This window comes from Thalassophryne amazonica, chromosome 18, assembly GCF_902500255.1.
Source record: "Thalassophryne amazonica chromosome 18, fThaAma1.1, whole genome shotgun sequence".
Taxonomy (NCBI): Eukaryota; Metazoa; Chordata; class Actinopteri; order Batrachoidiformes; family Batrachoididae; genus Thalassophryne; species Thalassophryne amazonica.
In genome coordinates this window covers 21949124-21975827 of record NC_047120.1, presented here as the reverse complement: position 1 = coordinate 21975827, position 26704 = coordinate 21949124, and the positions used below count along the sequence as shown (strand labels likewise).

General features: G+C 43.8%; 1 long non-coding RNA gene across 1 annotated transcript; it reads right to left on the bottom strand.

Annotated features, from left to right (window-relative positions):
- Positions 1-3782: 3782 nt before the first annotated feature.
- LOC117531208 lies at positions 3783-18098 on the bottom strand. Its single transcript, XR_004566556.1, has 3 exons — positions 18086-18098; positions 9226-9228; positions 3783-3927 (listed from the first exon to the last, which is right to left on the bottom strand). It is a non-coding gene; the product is annotated as an uncharacterized LOC117531208 (long non-coding RNA).
- Between the last annotated feature and the right edge of the window lie 8606 nt (positions 18099-26704).

The window sequence follows — 26704 nt, the reverse complement described above, 5'->3', positions numbered from 1 at the left end:
AAATGTTAACTTTTGAAAATTTTATAAAATATGGTAAGTTAAAGTTAATGTTTAAATGTGTGCACCAACAGGCCCCAATGGTCCTCAGTGATTGTATAGCTCCTCTCAGGTCTGTGGGCTCTTGGACCAGAGGAGCTCAGAGCGGGAACTGTGAAATACCAAGAAGGAAATCATCATTTGGTCAGTCTGCTTTCAGTGTGCAGGCTGCTAAAGCCTGGAACTCTCTGCCCACTGATCTGAAGGGAGAGACGAACTGGGTCCTCTTCAAACATAAACTCCAGAACTTTTTAATCAGAGGTCAGAAATGTGACCATCACTGACAGCTTATTAACTTTGTGTTGTAATGTCTTTGTGTTTATGTTTTTTGTTTTGTTTAATGCAAGACCCATCTAGGGACTGACATTGCGAATTAGCGCTTGCTAAAATGTTGTAGTATGTAACATGACTCATGGAACATACTTGTCCCTATTCAAATAAACCTAAATAAATAAATAAAAAATCAGCCACTTCAACATTACAAGTACGATGCGCGGCGGTCGGCAGCTATCGGAAAACAAACAAAGCCATGTCTGCAGGTGTCAGTTACAGAAGCAAACTGCATTCACCGGATGAAAAAAAAAAAAAAAAAAAAAATTGACCGCTGATCTCGTAATTACGAGAAAAGATCTCATAATTACAACATCGGGATCTCGTAATTACGAGATCGGGCTATTTTTATGTTATTTATTTATTGTGTGTGTGTGTAATCGCTTCTGTATAATGTGCTTCCGTACTTCCAGTACCTTGGTAAAGACAAGCTTGAAAATTTGAGTCAGAATCGAAAATGTGCCAATTTGTAACCTCCGACACTGCTCTGTGATCGCACACCATGGAGCACTCAAAGCATGGATTTACCTCTAAAATGTCATGGTTATGGTCCTTTGGGATCTTGCTGAGAGGGTCTATGGTTAAGCAGAATAAAAGTGACGAAAGGCTGTCTCCCTGAAATACAACCCCTGGCAAAAATTATGGAATCACCGGCCTTGGAGGATGTTCATTCAGTTGTTTAATTTTGTAGAAAAAACGCAGATCACAGACATGACAAAACTAAAGTCATTTCAAATGGCAACTTTCTGGCTTTAAGAAACACTAAAAGAAATCAAGAAAAAAAATACTGGCAGGGTAAATCATCACGCAATGTTGCAAAGGATGTTGGTTGTTCACAGTCAGCTGTGTCTAAACTCTGGACCAAATACAAACAACATGGGAAGGTTGTTAAAGGCAAACATACTGGTAGACCAAGGAAGACAAAGCGTCAAGACAGAAAACTTAAAGCAGTATGTCTCAAAAATTGAAAATGCACAACAAAACAAATGAACGAATGGGAGGAAACTGGAGTCAACGTCTGTGACCGAACTGTAAGAAACCGCCTAAAGGAAATGGGATTTACATACAGAAAAGCTAAACGAAAGCCATCATTAACACCTAAACAGAAAAAAACAAGGTTACAATGGGCTAAGGAAAAGCAATTGTGGACTGTGGATGACTGGATGAAAGTCATATTCAGCGATGAATCTCGAATCTGCATTGGGCAAGGTGATGATGCTGGAACCTTTGTTTGGTGCAGTTCCAATGAGATTTATAAAGATGACTGCCTGAAGAGAACATGTAAATTTCCACAGTCATTGATGATATGGGGCTGCATGTCAGGTAAAGGCACTGGGAAGATGGCTGTCATTACATCATCAATAAATGCACAAGTTTACGTTGATATTTTGGACACTTTTCTTATCCCATCAATTGCAAGGATGTTTGGGGATGATGAAATCATTTTTCAAGATGATAATGCATCTTGCCAAAGAGCAAAAACTGTGAAAACATTCCTTGCAAAAAGACACATAGGGTCAATGTCATGGCCTGCAAATAGTCCGGATCTTAATCCAATTGAAAATCTTTGGTGGAAGTTGAAGAAAATGGTCCATGACAAGGCTCCAACGTGCAAAGCTGATCTGGCAACAGCAATCTGAGAAAGTTGGAGCCAGATTGATGAAGAGTACTGTTTGTCACTCATTAAGTCCATACCTCAGAGACTGCAAGCTGTTATAAAAGCCAGAGGTGGTGCAACACAATACTAGTGATGTGTTGGAGCATTCTTTTGTTTTTCATGATTCCATAATTTTTTCCTCAGAATTGATTCCATATTTTTTTCCCCTCTGCTTGGTCTAAAAAAAAGTAACTGTTACTGACTGCCACAAATTTTTTTTCCTGATTTCTTATAGTGTTTCCTAAAGCCAGAAAGTTGCCATTTGAAATTACTTTAGTTTGTGTCATGTCTGTGATCTGCTTTTTTTCTATAAAATTAAACAACAATGAACATCCTCCAAGGCCGGTGATTCCATAATTTTTTGCCAGGGGTTGTATTCCTCTCTGAACTCGTATGTCTGGGATTGTTATTTGTCCCTCTCTGTGATTGAGGGTGATGGTGGTGTTACACTTGCTCATTTGTGCTCTCAGGAAAGATCTAATTTCCTCATTAATGTAGAGTTCTCAGCACCTCGTGACCCAGGAGTGTGGCATGCTGTCAAATGCCTTTTTGTAATCAATCCAAGTCATGCTGAGGTTTCTCCTTTTTATGAATTATCATGTGTTTGTTCAGATTGCACTTTCGTCCAAACCTTTTACCACACTCAGAACAGACAAATGGTTTTTGTCCTGTATGAATTATCATGTGTGTGTTCAGAGTGCTCTTTCGTCCAAATCTTTGACCACAGTCAGAACAGACAAATGCTTTTTGCCCTGTGTGAATTATCATGTGTGTTTTCAGAGTACTCTTTCGTCCAAATCTTTGACCACACTCAGAACAGACAAATGGTTTTTGTCCTGTATGAATTATCATGTGTGTATTTAGGCTGTTTTTATGTCCAAATCTTTGACCACACTCAGAACAGACAAATGCTTTTTGTCCTGCATGAATTATCATCATGTGTGTATTCAGGATGTTCTTTTGCCCAAATCTTTGACCACACTCAGAACAGACAAATTGTTTTTGCCCTGTATGAATTATCAGATGTCTAGTCAGGGTGCTCTTTTGTCCAAATCTTTGACCACACTTAGAACAGACAAATGGTTTTTGTCCTGTATGAATTATCATGTGTGTATTGAGGTTGCCCTTTTGTCCAAATCTTTGACCACACTCGGAACACACAAATGCTTTTTGCCCTGTGTGAATTATCATATGTCTGTTCAGAGTGATCTTTAGTCTAAATCTTTGACCACACTCAGAACAGACAAATGGTTTTTGTCCTGTATGAATTATCATGTGTCTCGTCAGGGTGTTCTTTTGCCTAAATCTTTGACCACACTCAGAACAGACAAATGGTTTTTGCCCTGTATGAATTATCATGTGTGTATTTAGGCTGATTTTATGTCCAAAACTTTGACCACACTGAGAACAGACAAATGGTTTTTGTCCTGCATGAATTATCATAATGTGTGTATTCAGGATGTTCTTTTGTACAAATCTTTGACCACACTCAGAACAGACAAATGGTTTTTGCCCTGTATGAATTATCATGTGTCTCGTGAGGGTGCTCTTTTGTCCAAATCTTTGACCACACTTAGAACAGACAAATGCTTTTTTCCCTGTATGAATTATGTCTGTGTTTCGAGTGCCCTTCTGTTTCTGTCTCTGTGTTTTTGCCTCTGTGCTCTCGTCACTTCGGTTTTGATGAAGCTGTGATGAGTCTGGTTTTTCATCATTTTCACTCTTCGGGTGGACAACAGTGAAACCAAACTCAGTGAGATCTGCCTCCTCCAGCTGCTGAAGCTGCTCTCCCTGCTGACCTATCCACAGCTTCTCTTCTTTAATGTCCTCCTGGTCAACACTCAGATTCCATTCCTGGCGTTCAGGGACAGTTTCTTCTTTCATCACCACCAATGGTTGCATGTCTACAAAGAAACAAATTAACGACAGATGTTAGAACAATACTCATTAAAGTAGGAGGAGTGGTGAGTTTGACCTGACGAAGGTAAGTTATTGCACTGATGGAACTGATTAAGTGGAAATGTACATGAGGATTCATTTTAAATTTCACTAAGTGTAATTCACGTCCTTGATTTCCACAACTGGCTATTGTGTCTTATTTTCTGGATTGCCTCAAAATTGCATTGGATGTCTACAGATGGTACAGAATGCTGCTGCTTGAGTTTTGATGAAAATCAGGAGGTTTTATCACAGCCATTCTGGCTTCTCTTCACTGGCTCCATGTGACTAAAAGAGCAAATTTCAAGGTTTTGTTGCTGACATTTAAGACTCTAAACGGCCATGATCTCAACTATCTTGCTGAACTTGTTCAGTCTTATGTGCCTCATGTCCTTGGATGTAGACTTGCTGTGTCTTAAGGATTAAAAAGAAGTCAGCAGACTTCAGAGCCTTTTCTTGTCGTGCCTGTATCTTGTGGAACAGGCTGCCTGCTGGCATTTGAAATGTGACTTTAAAACTATTTTCAAAACTTATTTTCTGTTGAGTGTAATTAGGGCCTGAGTAGGACAAATTCCTGCGAGGACCCTATTGTAATTGTGCTGTTTATTATTATTAATGAATCAGAATCGCCTTTGTCATTGTAATTTGCATTACAATGAGATTTGAGTGCAACTCCAAAAAGGTGCTTTCCGTGATGCGAGTAATTTTTAGCCAAATAAAAGATAGTGAAATTTAATGGTAAATTATACAGAGTATATGTACAACTAATATAAACATAAGTTAAAATAAAATAAAATGTGGACCAAGTAATGTAAAATGAGAATTATATACAACTGTGGAATCATATTGCACAGTTTACAGATATTGCACAAGAAACTTGAAAGGTGCGGATAAGAGTGATTTGTTATTGTTCAGTGCAGTGATCGCTATGGGGAGAAAGCTGTGCCCGAGTCTGTTTGTCCTAGTTTTGATTGACCTATACCGTCGGCCGGATTCATCTACCTGTTGCCACATGTACAGAAGGACTGGATTATCATTCCTACACTCATATTGTTAGAATTAATACAAAATAATAAGCGCACGGAACAGCTCCTACTGCCGCTGATGCTGCATTCAGGTATCGTCGGAAATTACACAACTTTTTCGTTGTTTCAAATTCAACAGTTGCTTGTGGCAAAATAATTAATTATATCCACACGAAAGATTCATTCTGGCCTATGTAATGTGCCTGAGCCCATTTAAGCTGCCCCCAACACAGATAAAAAAAAAAATCCAAGCAAGCAGGCTGAGTTTGCCCTGTAATTTTCGACGGTACATGAACGCAGCAGCAGCCTCAGCACTCACAAACAGGCTTCTGCACTGTGTGAAAACGTTCAGCTGCTCCAACGAAGTCAAATTAAATAATAACGTTACAAAAACTACACAAACGATTAAAAAACGTCAAGAACGACAGCAAAGCAAAACAGACAAACTGAGGTTTTCGTTGCTCTTCTTTCAAATTTTTCAACAGTTTAAAAATCCTGACGAAGCACCAGCTGCAGGAACGAAGCTGCGCAAAGGTTAAACGATGCCAACAACAGTCAACGAAAGTCCAGATTTCTTCGTTCGTCAGGGCTTCGTCACCCTTCGTTAAGTGCCGTGTGACTGGGCCATTGGGGGGGGGGGGGCGAGAGAGAGAGAGCGAGCATAAAAAGAATGCAAAACCTGAACATAAAGGTACATCAAAGGGGGTGGGGGCGAGGTGTAGTCTTGATTCTGGGTGGTCTGAGGGATCTCCCCAAGAACATTTTTAAAAGAGCAAGTCAAATTTTGTGAATTTTAATAGATATACTGCACCAGTAGTCAAATTTTGTATATTCTGGTGAATTTTAATGGGTACGAAGCCCTCTGAAACAACAAAAACTCACTTCAAACTGTCAGGTAAAAACACATTATTGATTATTGGGGGGGGGGGGGGGGGGGGTGCTCCCTCAGAAACTTTTTTAAAAGAGCAAGTCAAATTTTGTATATTCTAATGAATTTTAATAGACCCAATCACGATGACATCACTCGCCGGGTGGGGCCACACCGGTAGGCAGAAAACTCTTCTGCAGCTACTGACTGCGTGCACTCTGTGACCCATCACACGCTGACGGATCAGCACTGTGCATATAATAATAATAATAAAAAAAAACCATCACATCCAGATGGATGACAATCTGAAATTTTTTCCACTTTGCAGCATTTAGTCTCAAGGATCAGATGTGGTTTGGCTCAGAACTGCGTCCAGTACAGGTGGAAGATGGATCACGAGCTCACCCTGTGTTCCAATAGAAATCGATGGTTCCAACACATCACATTAAAAACAAACCTCTCCTTCTGTACTTTTTTTCCTTTGGTTTTTCCCTGTGTAGCTCCACATTTAGGCGATAAGCTGTGACTGAAGTTATTATGAGGGCTGCAAACTAATGATTGGATTTTCGGTTCATTTTGAAATCAAACAGTTTAACACGCGCAAAAGAGCGATTTTGCAGACAAATGGATGAAAACAAAGTGTAAAGTTGGACTCACTGGCGTCAAAATGACTGTAAGCCGTGGAACAAATAAAACCAGTGAGAAGAAACACAGAGGCGACTGTCCAGGAACCCAGGGTTCAGTTCTTGCTGGTCTAATGGCTTTCAGGTTGTTAAAATGTATAAATCGGTTTGCTGATGTTCCCATCAGTCCTGTAAAATCCTCTTTCCAGGATTAGTGCTATGTAATGTAATTCTTACATTACATACATATGCTCTCAAATTGTTATGGATGGCTGATTTTGTGTTTATGGATCTTTTTTTGGGGGGGGGGGGGGGTCGTATGATCCACACGTATATGTAACACGCGGGTGCAATGCTTTTTTTTTTTTTTTTTTGAATTGGTCAAAGAGAAACCCTTGGTTCATTGTTTTTTTTTCCACCATCACTTATTCAATGGACGCGCATGCCTGACTGACTAAGAATGACTAACACAGGTTAACTGCAGCCTGACGCACGATGCGCACACCAGCCGGACTGTGCACAAGTGTGTTTTTTGGACCGCGTTTAAAAAGTTCCTCAACTTCAGAGCACATCCTGCTGCTGCACTCAGTCCATACAGACGGAACCAGACAGCAGAAAGATCGCAGACAGACGCCAACGTCTCCCCACGTGACCACTGATAAAATAATTGTACACCTCAAAAAACTTGAAATTCTTCATGGTCGTCATCTCCAAAATTTAATTTCTCACAATATTGCTTTTGGTCTTCGGGACACATCATCTGAAGCCATCTTCCCGTGGGTTTTCTCATCGCATCTGCTTGGAGTCTGCAGATTTCTGCCTATTGTCTGTGTGCGCATGTGCAGGAAAAGCGGAAGTAAATAACAGCGATCCCTTCTATGGGTTTGAAGCCCTCTGAAACAAAGAAAACTCACTTCAAACTGTCAAGTAAAAATTCTTTGTCTTCTGTAGTATTTTGATCGGTTCTAATCCGGTAATGCGCCAAAAGGGTGCCGTGTCACTGGCTGTACAGTCAATAAAATACAAAATTATGGCCTAAAGCAATTGAGAATGTTGTTCTGCTGTGCACAAAGTAACACTGTCACCTGTTTTGAAAACGCAAGCGCACTGAGAAACTCAAAACTGGCTTATTCATATTTAATTGGTAAAACGCTCTCCTAAAACAAACTAGGGCTGCAACTAATGATTATTTTAGTAATCGATTAATCTGTCAATTAATCGTTTTTTATTTTTTACTTAGATGTGCGTTTTGCCATTATTTCTTTGTTATTATTAAAAGGCCTATATCACGCAACATCGTTTGACCTTGTAACAAAGTTATGATGCTATATTCTCGTCAAACATATTTGCACATACATACATCACTGACACACCACAAAGATTTCCATCAGGTTTCACCCGATTATCAGCATATTTAGATGCCTACAGCAACTATCTCAACCACTGAACATATTACAGCAAGAGCCCACAAAAGCATTTTAAAAGGCCTGACTAAAGTGTAATATGTTATCTTTAATAAGATATTTTCATGAAAAAAGATACAAATGTGCAATTCATTGCATTTTAGTTTTTTCTTGTGTAAAAACACAGCTTTGATGTGGTTTGACCGAAACAAATTCTCCTTAAACTCCTTAAAAACAGGGATGAAGTGGAGGTGTAAGAGTTACTTGGCAGGCATCGACATTAACGCTTGTCCAAGACAAGTGTAAAATGTGATCGGACAAGCAATAGCTCTAAATCGTTGTCCGATCGAACAAGTGGCATTTTTTTTTGGTTTAAAACGTTCACTTTTTTATTTTCTTCGCTCAGAACCAAAATACTTGACCGCTGCCTTTTTGTTTTCTTATTTACATCACGTCTTGTCTCGCACCTCGCGAGAAAGGGTCTTTGGTTTTTCCCGTTACTCTCCACGGACAATCGGAAAACATGATAATGTGTGCGCAAGACCACTGTATGGAGTGTGTGTTCGTAGTAGAGCAGGGGTGGCCAACCAGTCGGAGACCAAGAGCCACATTTCTTACTGGGTTACAGCAAAGAGCCACTTCAGCACACGGGCACATGAACATGGGCACACAAACACACACACACACCTCTGCTCAGTCAGATTAATTGTAAATACCCCTACAATAGTAAGACGACAGGCCAGCAACATCATACACATCGGCACACCCCCCCCCAACCATCTCTTCCTCTCCCTCACTCTCTCTCTCTCTCACACACACACACACACACACACACACACACACACACACACACACAGGCTCAGCCAGATTGATGTCACTCCAACATGATAACAAATAACAAATGCCCCAAACCAACATGATAATGACATTTACTACAGTACCAAGACCACAGGCCAGTCATTTTTCAATAATCAATATAGTGTGCACTTACTATGCATGTTGCTTAGTGGGACTTCTGGCATTCCTTCCCTTGAACAATCCTCCTCAAATCTGGCTCGTACTCCGTTGTTGCCACTCGAAGCAATTCTTTCACATGGGTGTCAGTCATAACAGAGCGGTGTTTTGATTTGACATATTTCATGTGGCGGGACAGTTGGAGGTCTGATGCCATGCGTTTTAGTTTGTCGTTTTCAGGAGACAAGATTTCAACAGCGTCAATTATGCATTTTTTAACGAACTCCCCTTCGTTGTATGGCTTTTTAGCCCGTGCAATGTTCCAAGCCAGTTTATACGATGCAAGTGTTACTGTCTCTGACTGCTTCGTAAATTTTTTGAAAACCTGTACCTGCTTTTCTGCCTGACTTTTCAAAGTGGTCAGCTTGTGCTTGCGAAGTTCAGTCCCTTTTGGAAATTCCTGGTCAATGTTAGCGTGGAGTGAGCTGAAGTGACGCTGAAGATTTGAAGCCTTGAAATGCACCAATGACGACTGACATATAAGGCAGAATGGCTTGCCATTACGTTCGACAAAAAAATATAAATTCTCCCACTCTGTTAGAAACGTCCTGTTTTCATCTTCATATTTTCTTTTTGCAGTACATTTTTTCCCTGCCATTTTGAGATCTGACAGAAGATCGACCCCCTGACCTTCTTCTTCTTCTTCTTGCAATTTTTCTTTTGCACCTGCGCATTTGCCATGATCTCGAAATACCGTAATGAACCCAAGTGAAGCACATTCAACAAAATTACCGTATTGAACTTAAGCGAAGCGAACACGCACATAAATACACACACAAACACAAACTTGGACATGAACGTAAGAGCCGCATGACACCAGGCAAAGAGCCGCATGCGGCTCGTGAGCCGCGGGTTGGCCACTACTGTAGTAGAGGCTGACATTTTTTGGGAATCCCACGGGTCACGGAATTCCCATGGGATGGGAGTCAACTTTGCCATTTGTCACATGATCGGGATGGTACGGGATTAAAAATTCACGGGAGCAGGAACCAAGGTTTTAGGCAGTGAGCCGTCCTGCTGTCATTTGAGCGGTCAATTTTCGCAAAAGACGCGGAAAAAAATAGCGAGCGGCTTTGCTTAAAGCCGTCTAAAATTAGGACTGGGTCCGATCGCTGCAGCCGTCTGTGTGCGCGTAAGTTGGCTGGCTGCGATGAAGAAGGGGAGGGGCGTGCTGAGCACAGAGTGAAAAACAACACAAACTAAACTGTGGCGCTGCCTTTATTTCCCTCTGGACTGTTCTGACGGTACGTCCTGTTCACACCGGGTGCACGTGTCGGTGACAGAAACTCGTGGAGAAACTCTGCAGTGATGTTCAGAAGCAAGCAGCAGAGAACTCTGAACTTTAACAGGCTGTTATTTTACAAAGATATTTATTTTAGAGGGCTTAACGTAGTTGTTTAATGTGCAAACAAAACGTGACTGAGGAGGAGAATTAAAGAGGAAATGAACTCTCAGCATAAAATACAAGCTGCTGATTTTTATTTTTTAAAATGATTAGGTTGCAGTTTTGAGTTTCATTTATTTCAAAGTAAATTACTGCTTTATTATTTTCAAATATTACGAGTCAAATCAGTCTGCATTGTTCATTTTTTCCTGCACATTTGTGTATTTTTTCCTTCTTTTTAAGAGTTTGGTTTTTGTTTGTTCTACTACAAAGTTTGAAGAAAAAAAACAAACAATAAAATGTTAACACTTTTCCTTATAGCAGTTCTTTAATTTCAGAAATGGAACAGAAACAACCACAAAAAAGGGACTGTATGTAAAATGAAGATAAAATAAAAATGTCGTTATATTCCCAGTTTCTCCACTCACACCCAGACAAGCCAAACATTCTTCCAAAGTTGTGTCTTGGTGGCTTCCCTCACTTGTCTTCCTCCAGCATGGACATTTAGTTTTTGAGAACTACCTACCTGACACAGATTTACCATAAAGTACCACACTGTTTGTATTTCTGAATAATGATTGATGTAAATAAAGTCTAAGAAATATTCAGTGAGTTGGAAATGTCGATGTATTCATCCTCTGACATTTCCCAAGAAACTGGCTGTAAATATTATTCAGGGTTCTAGCTAGGATAAAATTTTATCGTAGTGGGGGGGATTTTGGTGTGGAAGAGGGTAAGCTTTTGAAAATTCAAGCTAAAAATTGCCCATTCTAGGGTTACCCAAAGGGGAAAAGCCAGGTATGACAGCCCAAGTCCCTTCATCATGTCCAGAAGGCTGGGGAAGTTTGCTGAGTGAGCAATCTCATTCTGGGTTAGCCAGTACATGGCCCTCAGTGAGGCAGTCGGAGTCCGTGGACATTTTTAAGTCAAGACTTAAAACCTATTTTTATTCTCTTTATGAGCAGTTTTTATTTTGTTCTGTTTTATTCTTTTACTTCTGTTTTTAATTTAGGTATTTGAATTTTTTTTTTTTTTTTTTAATTTTTTATGTTGAACTGTTCTGTGTGAGGCACAGTCAGATGGCTTTTGTTGTAATTTAGCGCTTTATAAGCTGATTAAATTGAAATTGAACAACATTTTATTGAGTCTTAAAGTAAATAAATATGAAATTGGTTACTGGATCCTTAAACTCTGGACATAAACTCTACATGGTGGATCCTTGATCTCTGGACATGAACAGACATAAAATCTGTTAGTTTTTGTCAAAAGCATTTTTCCTTTCAGACATTATTATTGGCATGAATGTCTTTCCATACCTATGAGATGTGCTGCACATCAGGTTTATAAAGAATGCAGGACGTCTCGTTTTGGGAGGAAAAAACGTTTTAGTCGATTATAGTTTATTGTCTGTATTGCAACATTTGTAAGAGGTGTCATTTTATTTAAAGAGACAATTCGTTTTGAAGTTATTAATTCTGAGTGGACTCTGTCTCAGCAGAGAGCCACGCAGCGTTTGAAGCTCTGCCAACGGAACGGAGGATGATTCTCGTTTCTCGACTGCAATAAGACATTCGATTCACGCTTCAAACTGGAGTCGTGCTGCAGAAACGGTTGATTACAGACACTGTATTGAAAATAAGCATAGCGGTCCAAAATTATAGCGCGATGATCCTAGGAGCTATGTTGTCGGGGGCTTTGTGCTCCCTGTAGGGTCTCCCAAGGCAAACAGGTCCTAAGTGACGGGTCAGACTAAGGGCAGCTCAGAACCTCCATGACCAGTGAAAGATCAAGGACCGAGACGTCACCCGGTATGGCGGAGCCGGGGTCTCACCCTAGAGCCAGGCCTGGGGTTGGGGCTCGTGCGCGAGCGCCTGGTGGTCGGGCCTTAGCCCATGGGGCCCGGCTGGGCTCAGCCCGAAGGAGCAACGTGGGCCTGCACTCCTGTGGGTTCACCACCTGCAAAGGGGGCCATGGGGGTCGGGTGCAGAGAGGATTGGGTGGCGGTCGAGGGCGGGTGGCCCGGCGGCCCGGTCCATGCTCACAGCCCCTGGCTGTTGGGACGTGGAATGTCACCTCGCTGGGGGGCAAGGAGCCTGAGCTTGTGCGGGAGGTTGAGAGATACCGACTAGAGATAGTCGGGCTCACCTCCACGCACAGCATGGGCTCTCGTACCCAACTCCTGGAGAGGGGCTGGACGCTTCATTTTTCTGGCGTTGCCCACGGGGAGAGGCGGAGAGCTGGGGTTGCACTGCTTATTGCTCCCCAGCTCAGTCGCCATGTGTTGGAGTTCACTCCGGTGAACGAGAGGGTCGAGTCCCTACGCTTTCGGGTTGGGGACAGGTCTCTCACCGTTGTCTCGGCCTATGGGCCGAACGGCAGTGCAGAGTACCCGACCTTCCTGGAGTCCCTGGGAGGGGTACTAGATAGCGAGCCGACTGGGGACTCCATTGTTCTCCTGGGGGATTTCAATGCCCACGTGGGCGACGACAGCGAGACCTGGAGGGGGGTGATCGGGAAGCACGGCCTCCCCGATCTGAACCCGAGTGGTGTTCAGTTGTTGGACTTCTGTGCTAGTCACAGTTTGTCCATCACGAACACCATGCTCGAGCACAAGGGTGTCCATAAGTGCACGTGGCACCAGGACGCCCTGAGCCGGAGGTCGATGATCGACTTTGTAGTCATATCATCTGACCTTCGGCCACGTATCTCGGACACTCGAGTAAAGAGAGGGGCAGAGCTGTCAACCGATCACCACCTGGTGGTGAGTTGGATCCGCTGGGAGGGGAGGAAGCCGGTCAGACCTGGCAGGCCCAAATGTATCGTGAGGGTCTGCTGGGAACGACTGGCGGAACCCTCTGTCAGGGGGGTTTTCAACTCCCACCTCCGGGAGAGCTTCTCCCAGGTTCCGGGGGAGGTTGGAGACATGGAGTTCGAGTGGACCATGTTCTCCACCTCCATTGTTGATGCGGCCGCTTGTAGCTGTGGTCCCAAGGTCTCTGGTGCCTGTCGCGGTGGCAATCCCCGAACCCGGTGGTGGACAACGGAAGTAAGGGATGCCGTCAAGCTGAAGAAGGAGTCCTACTTATCTTTGTTGGTAGGTGGGACCCCAGAGGCAGCTGACAGGTACCGGCAGGCCAACCGTGCCACAGCCCGTGCAGTCGCAGAGGCAAAAACTCGGGTCTGGGAGGAGTTCGGGGAGGCTATGGAGGAGGACTATCGGTCGGCCTCGAAGAGATTCTGGCAAACCGTCCGATGCCTCAGGAGGCGGAAGCAGCTCTCCACCGGCACTGTTTACGGTGCGGGTGGGGAGCTGTTGACCCTGACTGGGGATGTTGTCGGGCGGTGGAAGGAGTACTTCGAGGATCTCCTCAATCCCATCGTCACGTCTTCTGAAGAGGAAGCAGAGATTGGGGACCCAGAGGAGGACCCATCCATTACCCAGGCAGAAGTCACCGAGGTGGTTAGAAAGCTCCTCGGGTGGATGAAATCCGTCCTGAGTACCTTAAGTCTCTGGATGTTGTGGGACTGTCTTGGCTAACACGCCTCTGCAACATCTTGTGGCGATCGGGGACAGTGCCTCTGGATTGGCAAACCAGGGTGGTGGTCCCTCTGTTTAAGAAGGGGGACCAGAGGGTGTGTTCCAACTATAGGGGGATCACACTCCTCAGCCTCCCCGGTAAGGTCTATTCCAGAGTACTGGAGAGGAGAATTCGACCGATGGTGGAACCTCGGATTCAGGAGGAGCAGTGTGGTTTTCGTCCTGGTCGCAGCACACTGGACCAGCTCTACACGCTGCATCGGGTGCTCGAGGGTTCATGGGAGTTCGCCCAACCAGTCTACATGCGTTTTGTGGATCTGGAGAAGGCGTTCGACCGTGTCCCTCGGGGCACCCTGTGAGGAGTGCTCCGGGAGTACAGGGTCCTTTGTTAAGGGCTATCTGGTCCCTGTACGACCGCAGCAGGAGCTTGGTTCGCATTGCCAGTAGTAAGTCAAACCTGTTTCCAGTGCACGTTGGCCTCCGCCAGGGCTGCCCTTTGTCACCGGTTCTGTTCATTATTTTTATGGACAGAATTTCTAGACACAGCCAGGGTGTAGAGGGGGTCTGGTTTGGGAACCACAGAATCTCGTCTCTGCGGTTCTGTTGGCTTCGTCAAATCAGGACCTTCAGCGTGCACTGGGGTGGTTTTCAGCCGAGTGTGAGGCGTCCGGGATGAAAATCAGCACCTCCAAATCCGAGGCCATGGTTCTAGACCGGAAAAAGGTGCTTTGCCCACTTCAGGTCAGTGGAGTGTCCTTGCCTCAAGTGGAGGAGTTTAAGTATCTCGGGGTCTTGTTCACGAGTGAGGGACGGATGGAGCGTGAGATTGATAGACAGATCGATGCAGCGTCTGCAGTGATGCGATCGCTGTATCAGACCGTCGTGGTGAAGAGAGAGCTGAGTAGGGGGGCAAAGCTCTCGATTTACCGATCAATCTACGTTCCGATCCTCACCTATGGTCATGAGATTTGGCTCATGACCGAAAGAACGAGATCGTGCGTACAAGCGGCCGAGATGAGTTTCCTCCGCAGGGTGGCTGGACGCCCCCTTAGAGATAGGGTGAGGAGCTCGGTCACTCGGGAGGAGCTCGGAGTTGAGCCGCTGCTCCTCCATGTTGAAAGGAGTCAGTTGAGGTGGCTCGGGCATCTTTTCCGGATGTCCCCTGGACGCCTCGCTGGAGAGGTGTTCCGGGCATGTTCCATTGGGAGGAGGCCCCGGGGAAGAATTACATCTCTCTGCTGGCTTGGGAACGCCTTGGGGTTCCCTCGGAGGAGCTGGGGGAGGTGTGTGTGGATCGGGAGGTCTGGGCGGCTTTGCTTGAGCTGCTGCCCCCACGACCCGACTCCGGATAAAGCGTAAGAAAATGGATGGATGGATAGATAGATATTATACTACAAAAATGTAAAAAATTTTTATGCTTTTGGTCACGTTAATAAGAGACTGCATGCATGATACCCTGAAAACTTGCTAAAACAATAACAAATAATCCATGTCTGCTACGTTTAATCTGCATGGAATTTAATAAATGCAAACCGAATCAGACATATTATATATATTAGTCTGGAACAAACTGGACAAACAGTGTTGTAAAGAACAACAATCAAGACGTTAAAGAGCAAACTTCACTTTCCCCCAGAACGGCATGATCAGGAAGTGAGCGTAACTCACAGCAGCTCCCATTGAAAATAACAGAGAGACAGCCTGTGATTCTCATATTTACATAAAACAAACAATAACGTCTACACACCCAGAGAATATATTCATGAGTTTTAGGCACAATATAAAAATAGTTTTATGTTGCGATGTTAATGCTGTTGTCTGTGTGCAGCGGTTAACGTACAGCCCGATCAGAGCATCTCAATGCAGTTCCCAATGTTACTGAGATCTCGCAGCGCGGCGACCTCTTCGAAATTTTGTGTGATTTGAAACGTCAATAGGGCGAATGTGTCACGATAGTTTTTTTCTTTTTTTTTTTTCTTCTTGGCTTTGATGTCAACAGTATCATGCTGATGTCACCGATCTATTATATAGAGATCAGTGACAAAGACAGTTGCCGCACAAGTGTGGAACTGTGGGAAATCCGTAACGTCATCGGATATCTATTTATTGTGAAAAAGCTCGCTGGACCCAGCGCTGAATTTGATGATATGAGAAGGCGCTGTTAGATAAGTGCGAGTATTGACTTACGATCATTTAGGCGTAAAAACACACAAGATACACAAGTTCTTGTGCCAAATATACTCCTGTTTTTGTTACCCATGAAAACTCACTCATCGACCGGCGTGAAGTTAGACAGTAGTTCATTATTCAGACAGTAATTCGCGATGAAGCAGTTCTGGTTGTATTATGGGCAAAAAATATTTTTAAAATGGAAATAAACATGCCCTGTTGAAGTCTACCTTTAAAAAAAAAATCCAAAAAACAATGGTTTGGTTTTGATGCTAAAACCAAAAATACAACGACAGAATATGGAAAGCGTAAACAGACAATCATTTATTAGGCTTGTGCTTTGAATTAAATCTGTCAACTCCTTACACCTCACTCTAGTCACAACTTTAGTTAAAAAAGTGCTGCAAAAACAACTATGAGAAGAACTGACAGTTACACAACAACTAGAAATAAAAGAATGACAAAAACAATTTAAAAATTAAAAAAAAAATAGTCAAGATGACAAGTGACTACTGTACAAATAATATTTTGAAAATTCTGTTTTTCTGCGCTGAATAACTGTCCACATTTAAGCAGTAATAGCTTTTACATGGGTAAATGCATTTTGGCACCACCTGCCCAGATCTGCCAAGTGCCCTTTCCCTGTGCCCACCAAGCTCCATTTCACCCCCTCCCACCCCTCAATTTCACTGTATTTTATGATATGGCGAACTACTGTCTGGAAATTGAATCACTGTCCAGAATCTGAATAACTGTCCACACTTGAGCAGTAATAGCTTTTACATGGGCAAGTGCATCATTAAATACAGTGAAATTGAGGGGCGAGAGGGGGTGAAATGGAGGTTGGTGGAGATGGGGCAAGGGCACTTGACATATCTGGGCATGTGGCGCCAAAATGCACTTGCCCATGTAAAAGCTATTACTGCTTAAATGTGGACAGCTATTCAGATTTTGAACAGTGGTTCAAATTCCAGACAGTAGTTCGCCGTATCATTAAATACAGTGAAACTGAGGGGTGGGAGGGGGGTGAGCATGGGGCAAGGGCACTTGACATATCTGGGCATGTGGCGCCAAAATGCACTTGCCCATGTAAAAGCTATTACTGCTTAAATGTGGACAGTTATTCAGTGCAGAAAAACAGAATTATTTGTACAGTAGTCACTTGTCATCTTGACTTTTTTTAATTTTTAATTGTCACTTTTTTGTCTAGTTTTTTTGATGTGTACCTGTCAGTTCTTTTCATAATTGTTTTTGCAGCACTTTTTTAAAACTAAAGTTGTGACTAGAGTGAGGTGTAAAACCGCGGTCCCACCGAATAATGAAGGCTGAAGGAGCCATGCATGGGTGTGGGGTGATTATTCGAAGAATGACCCACGTTTTCATCTATCACGTATCCACTATAAAGGTGCCACTATGTGCCTCTCTGTACCCTGCATGTGCCGCGTAGCAGCCTCTAGTGAGCCACGACCGACCTGTCATTACAGCCTCGAATGGCTCGCATCAGCCACACTAAGCCACGTAGTGCCATGATAACGCCATGCTGGCGCACGTTTACGCATGAGTTTGGTCCAAACCTCCAGCCCTCCCACACCTGGTCCCTTCAAAATGTGGGTTTTCAATTCACAGAAGCATTTAAAAGAGGTCCCTTCTTTTTTTTTTTTTTTTTTAAAACGCAGTCCAAAAAATAGACACTCCATCACAGTTCCGCAGTTGTGCGCTAGGCTGCTGTCCACCTGTAATGCACCAGACCAGCTAGACCCGAACCACTGGTTCCTGGAGAGCCGCCTCTGTGCTCCTCGCTGGCTCCGCAGTTCTCTGGCTTTTCTTCTGCGGCTTTAAACACACAAAACTTTGTTTGTCCGTTTATTTCTGCAAAGTCGCTCTTTTGCGTGCGCTGCTGTTGTCCTTTCATGGACAGCCGCCTCTGTGCCCTTTCTAAGTGGCTTCCTTTCATCCGTGGCTTGCTGGCTTTAAACAGTCATTTTTACAATGTGAATCCACTTTTAACTTTGTGTTTGTCCGTTTATTTCCGCAAAAGCGCTCTTTTGCACGCGGTGCCGTTCTGCATACAGAATGAGGTGGCCGTTTTATTATATACACCTGTGGATCATTTACAATTATATATACGTGGTGTGTCCATAAAGTAACGGCCCTTTTCATTATTTTTTTTTAAACTATATTGATTTCATTCATATGTTTTTACGTCAGACATGCTTGAACCCTCGTGCGCATGCGTGAGTTTTTCCACGCCTGTCGGTGACGTCATTCGCCTGTGAGCACGCTTGTGGAAGGAGTGGTCCCGCCCCCTCGTCAGAATTTCATTGTCTGGAAATGGCGGAATGAAAAGGACTTTTTTCAGAAGTTGTTAGAGACTGGCACCTAGAAACCATTCGAAAAATTTATCTGACTTTCGATGAAAATTTTACGGGCTTCACAGAGAATAAGGACTTTAACTACAGCTTTAAGGACCCCTTTAAGGACGGTCGGTGCGCCACGCTCCGAGCTACGACGCCGCGGCACAAACCACTGGATCATTTCTAAGCTGATGGCTCTGTGGATATGAGACCGTCGTGTGCTCTTTCTCTGGTTATCACAAGAGCTGGACATCAGCCATTCGCTGATGAAGCGAGACAAAGGAACACCTCCGTTTCGGAGTGTTAGAGGACAGGTTTGGACATGCCTATCTCGGCTTTCATTGCTTACCAGTCGAGTGAGTATAAGAGAACTTGTGGAGAGAGAGGCATGTCCAAACCTGTCTTCTAACACTGCGAAACGGAGGTGTTCCTTTGTCTCGCTTCATCAGCGAATCGGTCGTGACGCGCGAAGCCTCCGCGCGGCTTTCCATGACAAAATCTCTTGTTAAAAGTGAAATCTGCCGGAAAATGGCTGATGTCCAGCTCTTGTGATAACCAGAGAAAGAGCACACGACGGTCTCGTATCCACAGAGCCATCAGCTTAGAAATGATCCAGTGGTTTGTGCCGCGGCGTCGTAGCTCGACGCACTAACCGCCCTTAAAGGGGTCCTTAAAGCTGTAGTTAAAGTCCTTATTCTCTGTGAAGCCCGTAAAATTTTCATCGAAAGCCAGATAAATTTTTCGAATGGTTTCCAGGTGCCAGTCTCTAACAACTTCTGAAAAAATTCTGATGGAAAAAAGTCCTTTTCATTCCGCCATTTCCAGACAATGAAAATCTGATGAGGGGGCGGGACCACTCCTTCCACAAGGCGTGCTCACAGGCGAATGACGTCACCGACAGGCGTGGAAAAACTCACGCATGCGCACGAAGGATCAAGCATGTCTGACGTAAAAACATTTGAATGAAATCCATATAGTTTTTAAAAAAAATAAGGACTGTTACTTTATGGACACACACACACACACACACACACACATACATACACATACATACACATACATACATTCAACAAAAATATAAATGCAACACTTTTGGTTTTGCTCCCATTTTGTATGCGATGAACTCAAAGATCTAAAACTTTTTCCACATACACAATATCACCATTTCCCTCAAATATTGTTCACAAACCAGTCTAAATCTGTGATAGTGAGCACTTCTCCTTTGCTGAGATAATCCATCCCACCTCACAGGTGTGCCATATCAAGATGCTGATTAGACACCATGATTAGTGCACAGGTGTGCCTTAGACTGCCCACAATAAAAGGCCACTCTGAAAGGTGCAGTTTTATCACACAGCACAATGCCACAGATGTCGCAAGATTTGAGGGAGCGTGCAACTGGCATGCTGACAGCAGGAATGTCAACCAGAGCTGTTGCTCGTGTATTGAATGTTCATTTCTCTACCATAAGCCGTCTACAAAGGCGTTTCAGAGAATTTGGCAGTACATCCAACCAGCCTCACAACCGCACACCACGTGTAACCACACCAACCCAGGACCTCCACATCCAGCATGTTCACCTCCAAGATCGTCTGAGACCAGCCACTCGGACAGCTGCTGAAACAATCGGTTTGCATAACCAAAGAATTTCTGCACAAACCGTCTCAGGGAAGCTCATCTGCATGCTTGTCGTCCTCATCAGGGTCTCGACCTGACTCCAGTTCGTCGTTGTAACCGACTTGAGCGGGCAAATGCTCACATTTGCTGGCGTTTGGCACGTTGGAGAGGTGTTCTCTTCACGGATGAATCCCGGTTCACATTGTCCAGGGCAGATGGCAGACAGCGTGTGTGGCGTCTTGTGGGTGAGCGGTTTTCTGATGTCAATGTTGTGGATCAAGTGGCCCATGGTGGCGGTGGGGTTAAGGTATGGGCAGGTGTCTGTTATGGACGAAGAACACAGGTGCATTTTATTGATGGCATTTTGAATGCACAGCGATACCGTGACGAGATCCTGAGGCCCATTGTTTTGCCATACATCCAAGAACATCACCTCATGTTGCAGCAGGATAATGCACGGCCCCATGTTGCAAGGATCTGTACACAATTCATGGAAGCTGAAAATGTCCCAGTTCTTGCATGGCCGGCATACTCACCGGACAGGTCACCCATTGAGCATGTTTGGATGCTCTGGACCGGCGTATACGACAGCGTGTACCAGTTCCTGCCAATATCCAGCAACTTCGCACAGCCATTGAAGAGGAGTGGACCAACATTCCACAGGCCACAATTGACAACCTGATCAACTCTATGCGAAGGAGATGTGTTGTACTGCATGAGGCAAATGGTGGTCACACCAGATAGTGACTGGTATCCCCCCCAATAAAACAAAACTGCACCTTTCAGAGTGGCCTTTTATTGTGGGCAGTCTAAGGCACACCTGTGCACTAATCATGGTGTCTAATCAGCATCTTGATATGGCACACCTGTGAGGTGGGATGGATTATCTCAGCAAAGGAGAAGTGCTCACTATCACAGATTTAGACTGGTTTGTGAACAATATTTGAGGGAAATGGTGATATTGTGTATGTGGAAAAAGTTTTAGATCTTTGAGTTCATCTCATACAAAATGGGAGCTAAACCAAAAGTGTTGCATTTATATTTTTGTTGAGTGTACATACACACACACACACGAGGTCTATTAGACAAGTATCCGACCTTATTATTTTTTTCAAAAACCATATGGATTTGAATCACGTGTGATTACATCAGACATGCTTGAACCCTCGTGGGCATGCGAGTTTTTTTCACGCCTGTCGGTTACGTCATTCGCCTGTGGGCAGTCTTTGAGTGAGGAGTGGCCCACCCTCTCGTCGATTTTTTCATTGTTTAGGAATGGCTCAGAGACTGCTGCTTTGTTTGATCAAAATTTTTTCAAAACTGTAAGGCACAACTGAGTGGACACCATTCGATAAATTCACCTGGTTTTCGGTAAAAATTTTAACGGCTGATGAGAGATTTTGGTCTGGTAGTGTCGCTGTAAGGACGGCCCACAGTGCCTGACGTCGATCTGCGCTTCGAGGCGCTTCCATATTTCAGGCTCTGTTGACCCAGGAAGTTGTCAGAGAACAGAGAACTTTCAGAAGAAGTCGGCATGAGGAGTTTATTCGGACATTCCATTGTTAACGGACATTTTGTAATGAAAGAACGTGCGGGTAGAGTCGCATGTCGGGCCGGACTCGACCGCAGGGGGTCGCGACAGGAAAAACACCTCCGTTGGAAACCTTAACGGGCAAGTTGGAACATGCCCAAGCTGTTAAACAATTTCTCAGTTACTCACTTGTTGAAAGCCATCAAAAGCCGCCTGAATTTTACAAATGGTTTTCAACACGGAGGTGTTTTTCCTGTCGCGGCGCACACAGATTCGCCGAGTTGTCACGGAAACGACTCGGCGAATTTGCGCGCACGTCTTTCATTACAAAATGTCCTTAAACAGTGGAATGACCGCATAAAGTCCTCATGCCAGCCTCTTCTGAATCTTCTCTGTTCTCTCACAACGTCCTGGGTGAATTAAGCCTTAAATTAGGATGTTTTCAGGTCGAAACAGGCTGACGACGGCGCCTGGAAGCGCTGCGCGACGTCCCGCTCCGTGGGAAGTCCTTACACCGACAGAAACACCCCATAATCTCTCATCAGCTATTAAACTTTTCACCGAAAACCAACTTAATTTCTCGAATAGTGTCCACTCGGATATTCCTCACAGGTCCAGAAAAAAATTGATAACAACGCGCGCTGTCTCGAGCAGCGTGTGAAACAAAGGAATTCAGCCGAGAGGGCGGGACCACATCTCACTCAAGGCCTGCCCACAGGGAAATGACGTCACCGACACGCGTGAAAAAAACTCATGCATGCGCACGAGGGTTCAAGCATGATTGGTGTAATCGCACGTCATTCAAATCCATATAGTTTTTAAAAAAAATAAAAAGGTAGGATACTTTTCTGATAGACTTCGTGTATATATATATATATCTTTATTTCTTCCGCAGCTTACAAGTCACCATGATACAACTTTTAACTTTGTGTTATGTCTTCAAAATCAATCTTTTGTGCGCTCTCCACCTGTGTTGCCGCACAGCTCCTGCTCTTAGCTGCTCCACTGGAGTTATTATCTTCCATGGCTTTAAACACACATCCACTTTCACGTAGTCGCCCAAATTTTAACTTTGTGTTCGTCCAATATTGACTGAAATATCACTCTTTTGTGAGCTGGCATTCTGCCTAAATGCTCGTTTGAAGCGTGATGAGTCACTGCCTCAGTGCGCACACACAGCGGAGCTCATGTGATCCATTAATTCCAGAAGTGATTAGGTGTTTTCAGCATCCAAGGTTTGACAGAAAATGATTAATCCGCTACAAAATAATTATTTTATATAGAGTCCAGCACACAGAGCAGGTGGAATTTGGTGTGCAAGAGAGCCGCTCAGGTCCTGCCTCAGTGCGCACACACAGCGGACCGGAGGTCATGTGATCCATTAACAAGATATTAAATCAACATACTTTTACATACAGACACTTTTACAGCTAGGAACTGTTTTATGAAGCTATATTAAAAAAAAAAAACATTAAAAATAATTACCTTAAGCTGTTCAAAATACATTCCACATGGAGCAGGAAAGAGAGGGGAAAAAAGTGTCCAGATGAAACAGTCCTCTGTGATGCCAAGAGTGATTAGAGGTGTTTTCAGCATCCAAGGTTTGGCAGAAAATGATTAATCCGCTACAAAATAATTATTTTATATAGAGTCCAGCGCACAGAGCAGGTGGAATTGTGTGCGCAAGAGGAGAGCTGTTCCAAAAATAGCCTCTCAGGTCCTGCGAAGTTGCCAGGCGCACGGATAATGGACTTTTTGCAGACTCATAAGCACTACGCAAATGCCTCTAATCCGTCGCAGTAACACGAACACAAACTGTGCCACGCTGTTGTTGCTAAATTTTGAACATCTTGAAATTAGCGGCATGCTCAGAGAGGAGCCTCGTTAACTGAAGATAATGCCTCTAAGAGCCACTCTGAGCCACTACACTGCCACGATAGCTCACGAAACAAAAAAAACAACAAAAAACAGGGTGCGTGGCTCCTTCTTCATCCTTCATTATTCGGTGGGACCGCAACTTAAGGAGTTGACAGATTTAATTCAAAGCACAAGCCTAATAAATGATTATACGAGATCTGTTAGAAAAGTATCGGACCTTTTAATTTTTTTTCAAAAACCTGATGGATTTGAATCACGTGTGCTTGCATGAGCAAACCTTGAACCTTCGTGCGCATGCATGAACTTTTTCACGCCTGTCAATTGCATCATTTTCTGGTAAGCAGCCTTTGTGTGGGACGTGTGCAGTGCACTCGGCGGATTTTCATTTCAAGGAAAGACGGAACGACTGGAGCAGCGCCGCATCAAATTTTGCCAGAAACTGGGCGACAGCCAGGTGGAAAACATTCGGATGAGTCAGACGGCTTTCGGTGACTTTTCAGTCGTGTGACTATCCGAGAAGTTGTGGAAGAGCTGGACATGTCACAGCATGTCCTGTGAGACTTCAACACTGAGGCGCTTTTGCATCAGCAGCAGCATGAATTTCACCGCCAATCTTTTCATGGCCAAATCTTCTGTCACAGTGGAATGTACCGAAAAAGTGCTGATGTGCACCTCTTCCACAATTTCTCGGCTAGTCACACCACGGTCCCGCATCACCACAGCATTCACTTTGGAATGATCTGGTCATTCCAGCATGTTGATGGCCGACCGGAGCGTGGCTCGCTCTCCACCGTTGTGCGGACGTCTTTAAACCGGTTGTACCACTCCTTAATCTGTGTGATGCCCATAGCATCGTCACAGAAAGCCGTCTGAATCATCCGAATGGTCTCCACCTGGCTGTCGCCCAGTTTCTGGCAAAATTTGATGCGGCGCTGCTCCAGTCGTTCCGTCTTTTTCCTTGAAATGAAAATCCGCCGAGCGCACAGCACACGTCCCACACAAAGGCTGCTTACCAGGAAATGACAGAATCGACAGGCATGAAAAAGTTCACACATGTGCACGAAGGTTCAAGGTTGGCTCACGCAAGCACACGTGATTCAAAGCCATCAGGTTTTTGCAAAAACTAAAAAGGTCCGATACTTTTCTAACAGACCTTGTATGTCTGTTTAAGCTTTCCATATTCTGTCGTATTTTTGGTTTTAGCATCAAAACCAAATCATTGTTTTATTTTGGATTTTTTAAAAGGTAGAATTCAACAGGGCATGTTTATTTCCATTTTAAAAACATTTTTTGCCCATGATACAACCAGAACTGCTTCAGCGCGAATTACTGTCTGAATAATGCAGGGCTGTGAAATGAAAAGTGTAAAATCCGAGGAAAATTCTCAGGGGGTGTGGGGGGCACAGCTCCCCAGGAGCCGGGGTCTAGGGCCTTGTGGGGCCCCAGAAACAAAAATAAATTTTCATCTACTGATACATTTTCAACATCTCCTGGAAGAACAAATCTCAAAATTAGTGCATATTTAAATGATCCTAGATTCAACCTTTCATTTGACCTGTCAATGATCATGTTGAAATAACAGAATACGACGTGGAAGTAGGACCTGGAATGATTTTCCTTTTAATTGTAAACCAAATGATGCATTAACTCAGAACAATTAAACTACATGTCAAAAACTACAGCTAAAGATTGTAAAATATTTTAAAAATCAGGGTAAAATATCAGTAACATACCTTATAGTAAAAAAGCCACACATTCTTGTGTAAATTCCTGTAAATCCACTCAAAGCCACAATGTCTTTTCCCATGAAAACGTCTACATTAATAAAAACTAATTTATATTGTTGTGTAAATTCATGTAGCCTAAATTCATTAAAAGCCACAATGTCTTTTTTCAAGGAAAGAAAGTCTAGATTAATGAACGAAAAAAGGCACAATCTTTTCTGAAATCCTGTTTGAACAGCGCAATGTTTATTTTCCAGAGAGAAAAAAATATATGTATCTTACCAGGTCGCTTTTCCGCTTTATCTTTCAGGTGTGTTCATTAAGCCAGCAACAATTCCACGGATTCTTGTCCTTATCAGAGTTTTTCAAACCGTCTTTCTCGCCATCTTCTCTGTCTGGTGTCGCTCCACGACATAGACATGCTGCAAAATTCTTCTTTTAAAAACTTGAAAGTTCTAAAAGTTTGCGACGTCCACATGCCACGTTTAGCTAAGCTTCGCACAGGAGCCACACAGTGTCACCGCAGCAACCAACCAGCCCCGCTTTACGACCACTGTCGTAACAGCCAGGCTTTGAGTGGCATTTATTCTCCCCGAAACTCCGCGGATCCGAGAAACTGATTTGTATCTGTAACGCACAGATCAGTGTCCGCGGACTTATAAAACTTTCATGATGTCGTAAAAAAAAGAACGCTTTGCGATAAGCATTTTAAAAACTCAGTAACGATCACTTTTAAAGGGTACAACACTAACAACCCCCCCCCCCCACCCATAACGAAATCCGCGGATCCGCGGAGTTTTCACAGCCCTGATATGAACTACTGTCTAACTTCACGCCGGTCTGTCATCGCAGGTCTGGGAACTACTGTATGCGCAGGAATTCGTCGAGCAAGTGGGCCGCGGGAGCGTACTAACAGGTAATACCCAGAAACTGGTTAGTTGTTCGGCCAAAACGAGAGCGTCCACTTTTAGTTTGCCATAAGCTAACATATTGGCGCTCATGAGAGTATGGGCTTATTGGCTAAGGGCTAACTAACTAGCCGCTATATGGTCTCTTTGAGCAAATGTCTGGTCTGAGGCCCGACGGTGACCACACGAATAACCGGAGTAAACAAACTACAAACCGACATTTAACACTTAATAACGTCATCCAAAGGTTAAAAAACGACATTTACCTGATAACCAGCAGCCAACAAGAGAGACAAAGAGATCCTCTCCTCCTCTGTGCAAGCAAGAAAAGGAGACAGGCAGTCGTCGTCGCGGTCTTCTTTTTCTTTATCTAGAATTCCGGCAGGCTGTACATTGTCAGGTGTAATGGTGCCCTCCACAGGTCACAGAGAAACACTAATTAAACACAACCCAGAAGAATGAAGGAATTTCAACACAGCCCTCTCTATAAAAAAAACGACCTTTTCCCCTGATCCTAGGACTGTTCGCAGGGAAAACACAGACAGGCCCAGATCAGGCACATCCACAAACAACTGATGTCTACTTCAAGATTACAATTTGCAGGAAAAAAAAAGCACATGACCCACAGTCTGACTCCCCACACTCACACAAGCCATTCGCATGTTTTCCAATTGGTTTTAAAGTACTTGCTAAACCACAATGCCCCA